The sequence below is a fragment of the Dermacentor variabilis genome, chromosome 11, assembly GCF_050947875.1.
Source record: "Dermacentor variabilis isolate Ectoservices chromosome 11, ASM5094787v1, whole genome shotgun sequence".
NCBI lineage: Eukaryota > Metazoa > Arthropoda > Arachnida > Ixodida > Ixodidae > Dermacentor > Dermacentor variabilis.
This window is the reverse complement of record NC_134578.1, coordinates 84,032,934-84,047,424: the sequence shown is the minus strand read 5'-3', so window position 1 is coordinate 84,047,424 and position 14,491 is coordinate 84,032,934.

Below are 14,491 nucleotides of genomic sequence, written 5' to 3'. Positions count from 1 at the left end.
TTCTTTGAGATCGTCCTTTCATCAGCGTTCCCTTAGACGGTGACGGCGCCCGACATAGACTGTCAAGATTACGCATGTTACGATCACAGCGATCGATGCACGCCTATTCTAAAAAGAAGTTTTAGTGCGTCATTGTCATCCACGTGTGCTGTACGGGAATATATGTCACATATCATGTTATGCCCATTAAAGTAAGCATTCCGATAATTCTGGAACCGGTAATCATAACATGAGTGCATCGTTCGTTGAGACGATGTGGATTAGTAATAGAGTTAGTGAATTAGTATGATTCTCCTATGGAGTATAATTCACCTAATTATTCATTGTGAGACAACGAACAGATCGAATTCGTCAAATGCACATCACGGCGAGGTTTCTCGCAAGCGAAAGGTGGAATTCAATCAAAATTAGAAGCTCATGCGGACTTCGAGTGAAGGTTCAAGGCATATGACCAAGCAGGAACGGTGCCAGCTTTATGTGCAGGCATTTGCGACAAGTCATCCACTGTCAGGACCTGTAGGAAAGCTGTTAAGCGATTTATGGGAACATCAATTCACACCCTCAAGCAATTTACTGCCTATAAGCAATGATAAGAAACAGCCACATTCTACGTATATCAGACCCTGTTAATATACGAGTGCGTAATACTGCAACCCAATAAACACAGCGCATTTTTCTGCTCAACGTAACCTGAGCACTTGTGTTCGATATGTACGATCAATTTATTGTAAGTTTAAATTGATTGACTTTAATTCAGCTAGAAACTTATTTTTAGGTATCCAGTGTTTAGATCGTCCAAAATAGCAGACTATGGATGACTACATTGGATGGATCCTGCTTTCTTCTAACGGAAGCATTTATGAAGCATAATATTTAAGATAGTCAGTATAGCAATAAGTAGCTTGATAGCGGCTACAACTGCCGATGGTATTTTATTTTGTGCTGCTTTGCTATAAAAACTAAATCTTCTCGTCAAATGTAAAGGTCAAATACTGCACAAATGCTCATCACGAATCTGAAGGGAAATATATATCTATGCTCGAAGACAGTCTGAGAATTATGAAACAGCGGACAATAAATGAGCTTAAAAGGGGACCCAATCATCATCATCATCATAATCATCATCATCCTATTTGATGTCTTCTGGCGGAAGGCCTTTCCCTGCAATTTATAAATGCCCAACTTCTGCGCCAACCGATTCCCACCTAACGCCTGCTCATTTCTGCATTTCATCGCCCCACCTAGCCTTTGGCCGTCCTCTCCGGCACTCCTCTTCACTTCGCACCTGCTTAGAGACCCTAATGATCCACCGGTTATCTAACCTACGCATTACATGATCTGCCCAGCTCCATTTCTTTATCGTAATGTCAATTCGAATATGGGCTATCCCTCTTTTCTCTCTGATCCACACTGCTCTTTTCCCGTATCTTAACGCTAGGCCTAACATTTTTCGTTCCATCGCTCTTTGCGCAGTCCTTACCCTTTTCTAGCTTCTTTGTCAGTCTCCAAGTTTCTGCCTGATATGTCCGCACCACTAGAATCCGTAGATTCTACGCCTTTCATTTTAATGATAGTGGTAAGCTTCCAGTCAGAATCTGACAATGCCTGCCGAATGCACTCCAACCCATTTTTCATCATCATCATAATAATCATCATCAGCCTGGTTAAACCCGCCCACCGAACATTCTGCCACCCCCTGCTACGCTTCCCTTCCCTTGGAATCCAATTCCATAACAATTAATGAGCATCGGTTATCTTCCCTCCTCATTGCATGGTCTGCCCATGCCAGTTTATTTTCTTGATTTCAACTAAGATGTCATGAACTCGAGTTTGTTCCCTCACCCAATCTGCTCTTTTCTTATCCCTTATATATAACGTTACACCTATCATTCTTCATTCCATAGCTCGTTGCGTCGTCCTCAATTTAGGAACCCTTTTCGGAAGCCTCCAGGTTTCTCATCCGTACTTGAGTACAGGTAAGACACTGCTGTTATGCACTTTTGTCTCGAGGGATAATGGCAACGTGCTGTTCATGATCTGAGAATGCCTGCCAAACGCACCCCAGCCCATTCTTTTTCTTCTGATAATTTCATTCTCATGATCCGGATCCGCAGTCACTACCTGTCCTAAGTAGATGTATTCTCTTGCCACTTCCAGTGCCTGGCTACCTATCGTAAACTGCTGTTCTCGTCCGAAAATGGTAATCATTACTTTAGTGTTCTGTAGAATAATTTTTAGACCTACCCATCTGCTTTGCCTCTCCAGGTTAGTGAAGATGCCTTCCAATTGGTCCCCTGAGTAACTAAGGAAGGCAATATCATCAGCGAATCTCAACTTACTAAGGTATTCTCCGTTAACTCTTATCCCCAATACTTCCGAATCCAGGTCTCTGAATACCTCCTGTAAACACGCTGCGAATATCATCGGAGAGATCGTATCTCCCTGCCTGACGCCTTTCTATATTGGGATTGTGTTGCTTTCTTTTTGGAGGACTATGGTGGCTGTTGAGCCGCTATAAATATCTTTCAGTATCTTTACATACGGCTCGTCTACACCCTGATTCCGCAATGCCTCCATGACTGCTGAGGTTTCGACTGAATCAAACGCTTTCTCGTAACCAATGAAAGCTATATATGAAGGTTGGTTATATTCCGCACATTTTTCTATAACCTGATTGATAGAGTGAATATGGTCTTTTGTAGAGTAGCCTTTGCGGAACACTGCCTGGTCCTTTGCTTGACAGAAGTCTAAGGTGTTCTTGATTCTATTTGCGATTACCTTACTAAATAGTTTGTAGGGAATTGACATTAAGCTGATCGGTCTATAATTTTTCAAGTCCTTGGCGTCCCCTTTCTTATGAATTAGCATTATTTTAGCGTTCTTCCAAGATTCCGGTACGCTCGAGGTCATGAGGCATTGCGTATACCGTGTAGCCAGTTTCTCTAGAACAATCTGACACCATCGTTCAGCTGCCTTCCCCCTTTGCATATCTCCCTACCCTTTCTTTACTTCTTGCGGCGTTACCTGTGGGATTTCGAATTCTGCTAGACTATTTTCTCTTCTATTATCGTCGTGGCTCCCACTGGTAATGTATAAATCTCTATAGAACTCCTCAGCCACTTGAACTATCTCATCCATATTAGTAATGATATTGCCGGCTTTGTCTCTTAATGCATACATCTCAGTCTTGCCAATTCCTAGTCTCTTCTTCACTGCTTTTAGGCTACCTCCGTTCCTGAGAGCATGTTCAATTCTATCCATATTATACTTCCTTATGTCAGCTGTCTTACGCTTGTTGATTAACTTTGAAAGTTCTGCCAGTTCTATTCTAGCTGTAGGGTTAGAGACTTTCATACATTGGCGTTTCTTGATCAGATCTTTCGTCTCCTGCGATAGTTTACTCGTATCCTGCCTAATGGAGTTTCCACCGACTTCCATTACACACGCCTTAATGATGCCCACAAGATTGTCGTTCATTGCTTCAACACAAAGGTCCTCTTCCTGAGCTAAAGCCGAATACCTGTTCTGTAGCTTGATCTGGAACTCCTATATTCTCCTTCTTGCCCCTAACTCATTGATCGGCTTCGAGCCCTATTATATCCCATTTACTGCCCTCTAATTCCTCCAATAGCACTGCTAGACTCGCCTCACTAGATAACGTTCTAGCGTTAAATGTTGCCAGGTTCATATTCCAATGGCGGCCTGTCCTGACCTGGATTGGGAAGGATTGGGGATAAAAGCTAATGGAGAATACCTTAGTAACTTGCGATACGCTGATGATATGGCCTTGCTTAGTAACTCAGGGGACCAATTGCAATGCATGGTCACTGACCTGGAGAGGCAAAGGAGAAGAGTGGGTCTAAAAAATTAATCTACAGTAAGAGTGGGTCAAAAGTAAACTACAGTAATATTTAACAGTCTCTGAAGAGAACAGCAATTTACAGTAGGTAGCGAGGCACTGGAAAGGGTAAGGGAATACATGTACTTAGTGCAGGTAGTAACGGCGGATCCGGACCATGAGACGGAAATAATCAGAATAAGATTGGGCTGGGGTGCGTTTGGCAGGCATTCTCAGATCATGAACAGAAGGTTGCCATTATTCCTCAAGAGAAAAGTGGATAATAGCTGTGTCTTACCAGTACTCACCTACGGAGCAGAAACCTGGAGGCTCACGAAAAGGGTTCTACTCAAATTGAGGACGACACAACGAGCTATGGAAAGAAGAATTTTTGGTGTAACGTTAAAGGATAAGAAAAGAGCAGATTGGGTGAGAAAACAAACGCGAGGTAATAACATCTTAGTTGAAATCAAGAAAAAGATATAGGCATGGGCAGGTCATTTAATGAGGAGGGAAGATAACCGATGTTCATTAAGAGTTACGGACTGGATTCCAAGGGAAGGGAAGCGTAGCAGGGGGCGGAAGAAAGTTAGGTGGGCGGATGAGATTAAGGAGTTTGCAGGCACGACATGGCCACAATTACTACATGACGGGGATTGTTGGAGAAGTGTGGGAGAGGCTTTGCCCTGCAGTGGGCGTAACCAGGCTGATGATGATGATGATAATTATGATGAAATTTCCTTCTCATCATCAGGGCCCCCTGTGAATAATTGACGTAGGTAAACGTACTCCTTCACATACTCTAGAGGCTGAGTAGAGATCCTGAACTTCGGTTCTCTTGCCCCCCCCCCCGGAATGGATCATTATCTTTGTCTTCTCCACATTAATCTTCAATCCCACTCTTATGCTCTCTCGATTCAGGTCCTCAATCAATTGTTGTCTCTCATTCCCAGTGTTGCTGAGCAAGACAGGTGGATTGACTATTCCGGTGCAAATTTCAGCGACTATCGGTTTAAGGGGTGCAAGAAACGACGACCACTAGCTTGGTAGTAAATAATTTTGGCAAAAGACACCTTTCTACAGAGAAACTTAACTTTTAGATTTATATTTTTCCACTACGCATCACGTCGCTTCATGTTCTGCAGCAGTGATGACAGCCAGGCTTGCTCCATAGAGATTAGCAAAAGATGACAAATTACAAAAACTGTATGAACTTTTTTTTGATGAAGCTATAGCTTAGTCCATTCCAAAAGGACACTTCCCCAAACAATGATTTTGCTTCGTTTCGATGGAGACGCAGAATGTTCATTCGCGTGCGTTTTTTTTTATGAAATCTCCCCATTCAAATGCTTGTACATGAAGTATATGTCATAAACAGCAGGTATGCGGGAAGACAGCGTGTTCAGAACTGCGAACTACTTTTAGGTAGCGAAATATATTTAATAACAACACAGATTGCTGTGCCATATGTCATGATCAATTAGCCTGTTAGTGCGGCAAGGTGCAAGATGGCATACGTGAACTTCCTCTTTGTGATAGTCTTACTATTAGCTGCGAGTACGAAAGGAACTGCTCACTTTCTCAAGAAGCGAAATATGCTCTGACGATACGCACATTTACACGTTTCTACAAGGTTTAACATGTTCCTAAGCCCATTAGGTGTATAGTTTGCATGAGAAAATGTGCTGTCACTTGAGCAAATTAGATGCGCTGCTCTGCGGTCCTCCTCAAGGTGACATTAGCGCGGTTTCTTCTGTGGGGTAATCTTTATACAGCGCACTACTCATATCGCACGCAGATACTTCATGCTGAACTATAGAAGCGCATCGTTCGAGGGTTAGAAGGAAAGAAAGATATACTTTGTTGCGGGCATTGTGTATTCTGTACCTTGGGGTTGTATAACATGACTGTATCAGAATTCGTGTAGTTCGACGTACATCCAGATGTGAAACAACGCCTCAGGAAAGGCCCTCCTCACAGTATACTCACTGTCGTAGGTAGTGATGGACGATAATTTATGTGCATAAGCAATGTTGACGGCATTTGTGTTTCTGACAGACCCAAAAATTTCTGGCTCGCCAAGGAGGCGTATCTTGTGAGCGCTTTGAAGCTGACATTTCCTACGCTTTGTTCAAACGTCAGTAATGACGTGCGGTCCTTTTCTTAAAGTTGTAAAAGATAGCAGAGCAATTGTGACTTAGACGAGCATTCTATGAGCCTAGTTGGTGGATATTTAACAAATATTTTGAGGCAATAAATAAAGACACGGCACAAAAGGAAAGTCATACAGAGCACAGATGCTTGTCCTGTGTATGACCTTCCATTTGGGCAGTGTCTGTTGTGTGCACCTTAAAAATATTTGTCAGAGTAGTTGCGGTGACGCTGTGACGATATTGCGCACTCATTCAAAAAGGCCCTACGGGGACCATGTGTATAAGAAGATAAAACACAATCACAGAAAGAATGAATGCACAATAGGAAATATACGGTATAGCCATCAGAAAATATGCCGACTGCTCATAGAGATATACGTTGCCACGCCTCTCCCAAGAAGAAACGAAATACGAGAATCAGGCCCGGTCTTCGATAGGACAAAAGCTACAAGGCTGATAAAGATACCACAATGATCCTGCTTTATATTTTATTTAAGGCAGGAACAAGAGGCGAACGTGTAGGAAGGTCGACGTGGCTGGAAATGAACGCACTTTCCACCGTACAACGATTATGTAGACGGCTTGCCAAGGCACGTCGCTTTGATTTCAAATATAGAGCGACTCGCACTTGCAAGAAGAAAAAGCTCGGGAACAAAAAAAATAAGACATTGGTATTTTTCCCGACGGTAATCTAAGTTTAGACACACCACGCATTTGAAATGAACTTTACGTTTGATTTAGCATTTGTCCGCAAATGCCACCGACCAAGGTAGGTCAGCTTGATTCCAAATATAAAGCGATACGTACATGCTCGAAAACAGGAAACCAGATACATATTTTTGGTAACAGTGCCCTACATTTAAATACACAACATATTCGAAATGCGCATTGGGTCTCATGTAGCATCAGTCAGGGAATATTACTAGGCGTATTCTCTTCACAATGTAGAAAAGGCATACGGACCGTTATATGGGCATTTTAGGAGTACGGTGACAAAAGTGTGAGAATACTGTTCTGCAATAGCAAGGAACTGGACTCGCTAATGCTATATGAGCGCCACAACTGCTCTCAAACTAATGAATAAAGCACACTATGCAACATTTAATAAAGCACACTATGCACGTATCATGTTCTGTGTTAAGCGATGTTATTCGAAGCATTTCACAAATAGCTGCTAAAAGCTTCGGCCCCACAGGGAAGCGCCTCGACCAGGTCTTTTCGTCTCAGGGGACGAGTTCTAGCATATGCTATTCTTGTAACTGGCACATGCTGAGTATCAGAAACATCGTGGGCTCTCTTACCTGCCCAATAATAGCTAATGCAGCTATCTTCTTTAGGGTCCATTAATATGCCAGTAATACGCCATCCTAGATGAGCTCGAGTAAGCTTTTCAGGAACACAAAATCCCAATAAAACAAGATGCTGCACTCTGAGAGCTCTGAGAGCGCTACGTATTTTCTTTTTTCAATCTTTAGGTGAAGAGCCAATGCTACCAAGGTAAATGTTCAAAGTAACAGCGTTGTGTGTTGATGCACGGTCACCTCGCATGTTATAAAAGACCGTTATTCGTAAGCCTAAATTTCGTTTGCTTCTCGTCGGGCTGTGAAAAAAGGTATAGTGAAAATTGCTCGTTCGTTGGATTCGATCAGCGCAATTTCTTTACAATTGAATCTGCTGCACTCAATAGAAACACATGCGATCCAAGCGAACAGATAATTAAATATATGTGCTGTGGATTTACATAATTGAAACAGTAGAATGTGCTTAGGTTTCATTAACGTCATATTTGAACTTAAATGACATGTGCTTCTTTACCATTTCGTATAGTCAGGTACTTAGATGAGTTGAGCACTGCTCCTCCTTTATAACACATGAGGCGCCTATTAAAGAGGGCAGTTGGCAGTGCAGGTCAAGAGGACCACCCATTCCTGAAATAGAGGCAGTCCTCATACAGCACTTCTTATTTTCCTTTGAATCGTGAACGAAGGTTAAGACACTAAATTATTCTTCGATGTTCAGACCATGGAGTTCTCCAATATATACGTTATAGAAATTTGATTGTTTCAGCATGTGAAATATTTGGTTTACTATAATGCTGTCCTTAGTTTTCCAGATAAGGTAACACATTATTCTGCATTCATTTTCTAATCACGCGGGATGACAGTGCCTTGTGGTGCTTCCAAAATTAGTTTCAAAGTACACTTATTTCTGCCGTTGAACAACAATGCAACGGCTGTAGACAACTTTGTTGGCGGCCAGGCCGGCAGCGGATGTCGAACCGTGGAGTGGTGTAGTGCTCATAAGGGCGAACTTGAAATCCATGCACTCAAGTGGCTTCCTCCGTACGCTCGTCAAATTGGTCATGATTGTCGGCATTAGTCCACCATGCTTCAGCTGAAGGCGTAGCCTATTCCGTTTCGTCTCACGCTCGAAAAAGAAGCCCAAAAGACGAGGTTCCTATGGTTGCTGAACGGCAGTATCTTACGCTACCGTCACGAAGGATCAGAGCGTGTATCATTTCATGTAATTGATTTCAACATGTCTCCAAAGTGCACCCAGGATATCTTTGGTATTTTGGTAAGGCCGTTTCCATTAGGATAGAGCGCTTCGGAAGGATATAAATACCGCCGTTGAGTTTAATGACTTGTTGCACCAGCTGGGCAGTAAAACCATTAGCTCAATCGTAAATATTCATGGAATATTGACATAGGAAGTTCGGAGAAATAAGATATAAACTAGTTACCAGATTTCCCAGCTTTATCTCTGTGAGATATTTTTTCATTTGAGTACTGGTTCGAAGTGCCATGGCAGTGATGTTCCATGGTTTTCCTGCTAAAGATGTCAAACGCGACGAACATTATGCCAACATGACCATATGGTACCTTTTCCCTGTAGGTTTTGTATGAAGCTTGACTCTGCAAAAGACCAAACGACCATTTTCCCAACCACCTACTGAGCTACATCGCAGAATATGGCGTGGATTCTGTGTATGATTCTGCCAATAAACGCAAGCGAATGCTCGGACAGTTGCAAACTAAAGAACGACCAGTACTACTGTTGCATTTGAAATATTAAAATATTTTGATTAGGCACAAGAACAACAGAGATGTCTATTTCGCTGTGAGACCAGAAAGTACATTTTAGTTACTCCGGTGCTTCGAAAGAAAGAAAAACCTTGTTGGTTACGAGTTCGACATATGGCAATGTGAGAATAGCCTAAGAATTTATCGCTCTTGCATCGTCTTGATAACATTTACAGGTTACCAAAACTACTTCTCTCACGTCACTCTTTACAGTGTCTCGTGATAACAAAGCATATACAATATTTCACTAGCTAATAACTACGATAAAAATAGGAACCACTTTCGGCACTAGTAATTCTCTAATAATGCATTACACACTTTTCTAGTTTTCTTCTATTACACTAGCCTTCACAAAGAACTGTAGGAGAATTTGGAGCCAGCGCAGATCATCCATTACTGATGCATAAATTATCAGAAATATTCACTTGTGATTCCACTGAAATATAAAACTTGTTTGCGGTGTGGAGGCAAATACAAGAAAACATTTTGTATTGATGAGCCCCATAGTGATATGGTGCCAGCCTGTTTGCACTAATGTGCTTTGGCCCAGCAGTTCAGTAAATTTAAACCACTTTGTGACAAAGCACAGATCAATTACTGACAAAAATTATCTCAATTACATTTACGAGAAGATACGCATAGTCAGTTTTACAGGAGCTGAGTACGTAAAACTTAAACCACATGTTAAAGTTGTTATGCACATAAACGCAACTTACCGTTGAGAAAAATGTGTGTTCTCTTTCCTTTTTTTGAGCATGTGGGGCTACAAGCAAGCAATCCTGCGAAATATAAATCAACCTGAATAACCTTGGTCACAGAAAATGGTACATAATCCAAAGCACGTTCCACATCGTTTCAAATCTCGCCCTGTGCACGTGTTTTCAGGCATACCTGCTGTCCTAATTAGTGTAGATAACTAAACGCAACATGGCGGTATTTTAGGTTAAGCGTGGAGAAAAAGAAGTCGTTGTTAGTTTTGCTCTCTGATGACTGATAAAGTGTATTTGTTGGTGGTGCTGCTCCGCATCGTTGTCCATTCGGCGTCGTTACAATATACTGAAGGCACACCCGCAATGGTCTTATTATTTCGGTGAGAACCTTTGCCTTAGGATAGTCTGATGTCGGAAGGCAGTTAATACCGCGGCATAGTGTGATGACTTCTTCCACGAGCTGGGCAGTAAGGTCATTAGCTCTCTCTACAATAACCAAGGCTTATGGACAGTGGTGCTGCAAAGAACTCACGGATAAATACGTTCGCAAGATTCGTAACAATATTTCCATCGAGGGAGTTTGCATTTTAGTAGTGGTTCAAGGTGTCCATCGCAGCTTCGAACCATGCTTTAGCAGTCGGAGAAGTGGAATACGAGGAAGATTATGCCAACATGACAATATGATATCTTATCCATATCGGTTTTCGAAGAACCTTCGCGTTCCAATCGCACAAAACAATTTTCTCCGTAGAATTTCCTAAGCTACTTCACTAAATATGGCGAGGATTCTGTATGTGTATCTGCAATTATCCCAAGGTAACTATTTAACTGTTACGAAGCTTAAGCTCGCGCAGTATTAGTGTTGCATTCATATATATATATATATATATATATATATATATATATATATATATATATATATATATATATATATTTTTTTTTTTTTTTTTTCATTAGCCACAAGGTAACATAGATTTCCATGTCACTGTGTGAACAGGAAAAACATTTTTGAAACTTCGCTGTTTTGTAAGAACAATGCGTGTTTGTTACGAATTTGAATAATACAATGTGCATTCAGCCTAAAAAGTTATTGTCCATTCACCAGCAGGTTTCAATTCACTGGGAACCTTTTGTTTCAAAGGTTATCAAATGTACTTCTCTTATTTGACTGTTTTAGCGTGTCGTATGGTGACAAACCGCACATACTGCTTCGCCACTTCTTTCAGTTTTGAATAAATAGCGACCAATTTCTGCACTAATGATTATGGATAGCAAGCATTACACACTGTCCTGGTTCAGTTCTGTTCCAGTAGTCTAGACAATGAACTGGACGAGACAATGAAGAAAGAGGCGATCATCTATTACTGATGCATCGATTCTCAGAACTGTTCCGTGTCTATTGAGCCGAAATGTAATACTTGTTTTCGGTGTGGCGGTAAATAAAGAAAGTTTCAAAGTTAAGAACACCACCGCGATACTGTATCAGCGACTTCAGCGCTAATGTTCTTTAGCCCCACACAACAGTATTTGAAACAGCCCACAGAACAATTTCCTATACAGTTTTCTCAATTCACTTTTATGAAACGATACGCATAGTTGTTCTTACGGAAGCTCAGTGGATAAAACTGGCACGAAATGATAAACATGTGATGCATATAAAAATAAACTACCCTTGTGAAAAATATACGCCCGATTTCCTGTTTATGAGCTTTTGGTTCTATAGACAGGCAATACTTCACTATATAATTCAACCTGACAAACCTTGGTCAACGAACATAGTGCATAAGAGATAAAGTGCGTTTTAGATCTGTAATATATGTGAAAAAAGTAGTTTTGGGGAAAAATACGTATCTGCTTTTCAGTTTACAACTATACATTCCTGCAGGTGTGCATCGTTTTATATTTGGAACCACACCGACGTGCCTTGGCTGCTACCATTTCCGGACAGATGCTGCGTCTCACCTAAAACGCCATTGAAATGCGTGGTGAGCGTAAAATTAGGTTTGCTGTTGTGGACGAAATGTGTCTCGTTTCCTGTACGCGTGTCGCACAGGAAACGAGACACGTGTCGTAGAAAGGTGAAAGGTGCGTGTGTCGTAGAAAATCCGTCTTTGGCGTCTCACTTTCGAGCCAGCCACCACTAGGACATCCGTTTGACGCAAGAAACTTGCGAAAGTAATTGAATTTCTCAAGCCAACATACATAGGAAAATCGTGAACTACGACATACACACAACCTAAAGCCAAGATAGCTCTAGGGTTCTAATCTTAATATATGAGAAAACATAGTTCTGTTACGCGGAAAGTGAAGCAAACCACTTTTTCAGCGTTTCCACAATTCACACACTGACCGCTGCGTCCTTCATTCGCGCACGCCGGCGCGTGGGTGTCTCGGAGGCCACGGAGCGACGTGCCGGGTTCCATGCAATACTTCCAGCTGGCGCTCGCCTCCGCCGCATCGCGCCCCACGTAACCACCTTCCTGATTGCATCATTCACATCGCGGATAGATCTTCCTTTAATATAGCAGACCACGACGCCATCACTTAATATTTTTTTCCTTATATATATATATATATATATATATATATATATATATATATATATATATATATATATATATATATATATATATATATATATATATAAATATCTCCATATTACTTTGCTTTCTGACCGCTCTTATCTGTAGCACCATGGGGTCTTGGAAGTATGTATAATAAAAAAAATTATGATAAAAAATAAATAAAATGTAAACGCCTAAGCATGTCACTCTATTTTTACTCTTACGCCATGCCGCAGGCGGCACCAAACAGCTTAGGCTGCTTTGTGCATGCTCGGGTTCGCGATGCCGTTCTAGTTGCAGCACTGTCGCCATTCCAACTTCGCCAAATCAGTCTCGCGTTAGATTCTGAAATACTTTCGCTGGAGCCAGACGGCTCCAGCGTAGGTGATCTGGGCACCTTGGCTATGGAATGCCAAGTTGTAGTTGCCTCCTAACAGCAAGTAAAAAGCAAGTTACAGATGAGGGTTGATTTTTCATCACAGAACAGGAACCGGCCACCGCCTCGTTCATACCCGCACTGTCGTACCGACGTACCTTGGTAGGTAACATCTCCGGACAGATGTTCAATCAAACCTAACGGACTTTTAGATGCGGCATAGGTGTAAAATTAGGCTACTGTTAAAAAAACACCTATCTGACTTCTTGTTCCCGAATGTTTTTCTTCATGTGTGAGTCTCTTTATATTTGAAATCAAACGAGTTGTTTCGGTTACCTCCCTGCATTGGCGTTATGCTGTGAATAGCGCATTCATTTCCAGCCACATTGACCTTCTCCAACACGCGCACCTCTTATTCTGCCCTGAAATAAGATATAAAGCAGAACTATTGTCATATCTTCATCAGCCTTGTAGCTGTTGTGCAATCGAAAACCAGGCCTGATTTTCGCATTTAGCCTATTCATGGGAGATGCGAGTCGATGTATGTCTGTGAGCAGACAGTATATTTGCCTATGCATTTACCTTATAATTTGCTTCTGGACAGTAATTCTTTCGACGAATTGCGTTTTAACTTCTTATACCTATAGTCCCCGTCGGGCCTTTGAACGACTGCCCAATATCTTCATAACGGAAGCACAAATATAATGGAAATTTTTATGAGTAAACTCAGAAAAGAAGCGTACATCCTTACTAACCTTACACAAGGTGTAGGATGTACCTCATTAAAAGCCCGGCACCAGATACACCTCTTGAGTAAGCAAGTCATCTTCTTGTGCGTTATAGAAGCAGGACTGCTGTTAGGATCACTCACATTTCTGAAATATTGTTCATAGCAACCTACAACAGTGTGCACTCTGAGATAAGTGCCTTACATGTGGCCTTGTTTCCAGTGTGGCAGCACTTCTAACTAGAGGAAGTCTTATGCAGCTATGCTTTGCGACCCTAGGTACAGAATGCCCGCATCAAATCACTTTTCTCTCCTCCTAGACATCGCAGAACATGCTACTATATTTCAACATGTGGAGATCTGCATGCGTTATGCATGGAACCTGTATGCAGTGTGCCGCACATAAGCAAGTGTGCTAACACTGGCTTGAAAGAGGGCGCAAGAGCACCAGACTTGATTTTCTTGAGAGTCAGCGTGGTTTCAAAGGTATATTTAACACCTAATGGGCATAGGAATATGTTAAACCAACACGAATTGTTTTATTACACGCGTTTTCAGCGCAAATGCAATTTCATTTATTCACACTGTCAACATTTCGCTTCTCCATCACAGCTAACCGTAAGGCTCATTCCTAAGATGAAGTTCAAGTCTGTGATATTGATCCTTGCAGTACTGGAAGGTAAATGGGTCACGCCATGTGGTACTGCACACACTGTTGTTATTGAAAGTATTTCGCTGTATAAACGCAATACGAAGTTCTCAACATGTTTTGTTCCCATAAAGCAGCCCTCTGTGACATATACTGCGTGTAAAAACTTTGAAATGGTGAGATTTCGCAATGTAAATGGACACGAATGAGTATTCCCCCATCTCCTTCGAAACGAAGAATTTCATTGGCTGAGGAAGTTTCCTTCCCCACAACAAGAAGCTAAAGCTTTGTGAAGTAACGTTCATTATCTCTTCGTATTACTTTTATCTTTGGCTCATCGCTGCGGAGCATTCTTGGCTATGATGACGGCAGCAGAACAGCAAACCGAGAA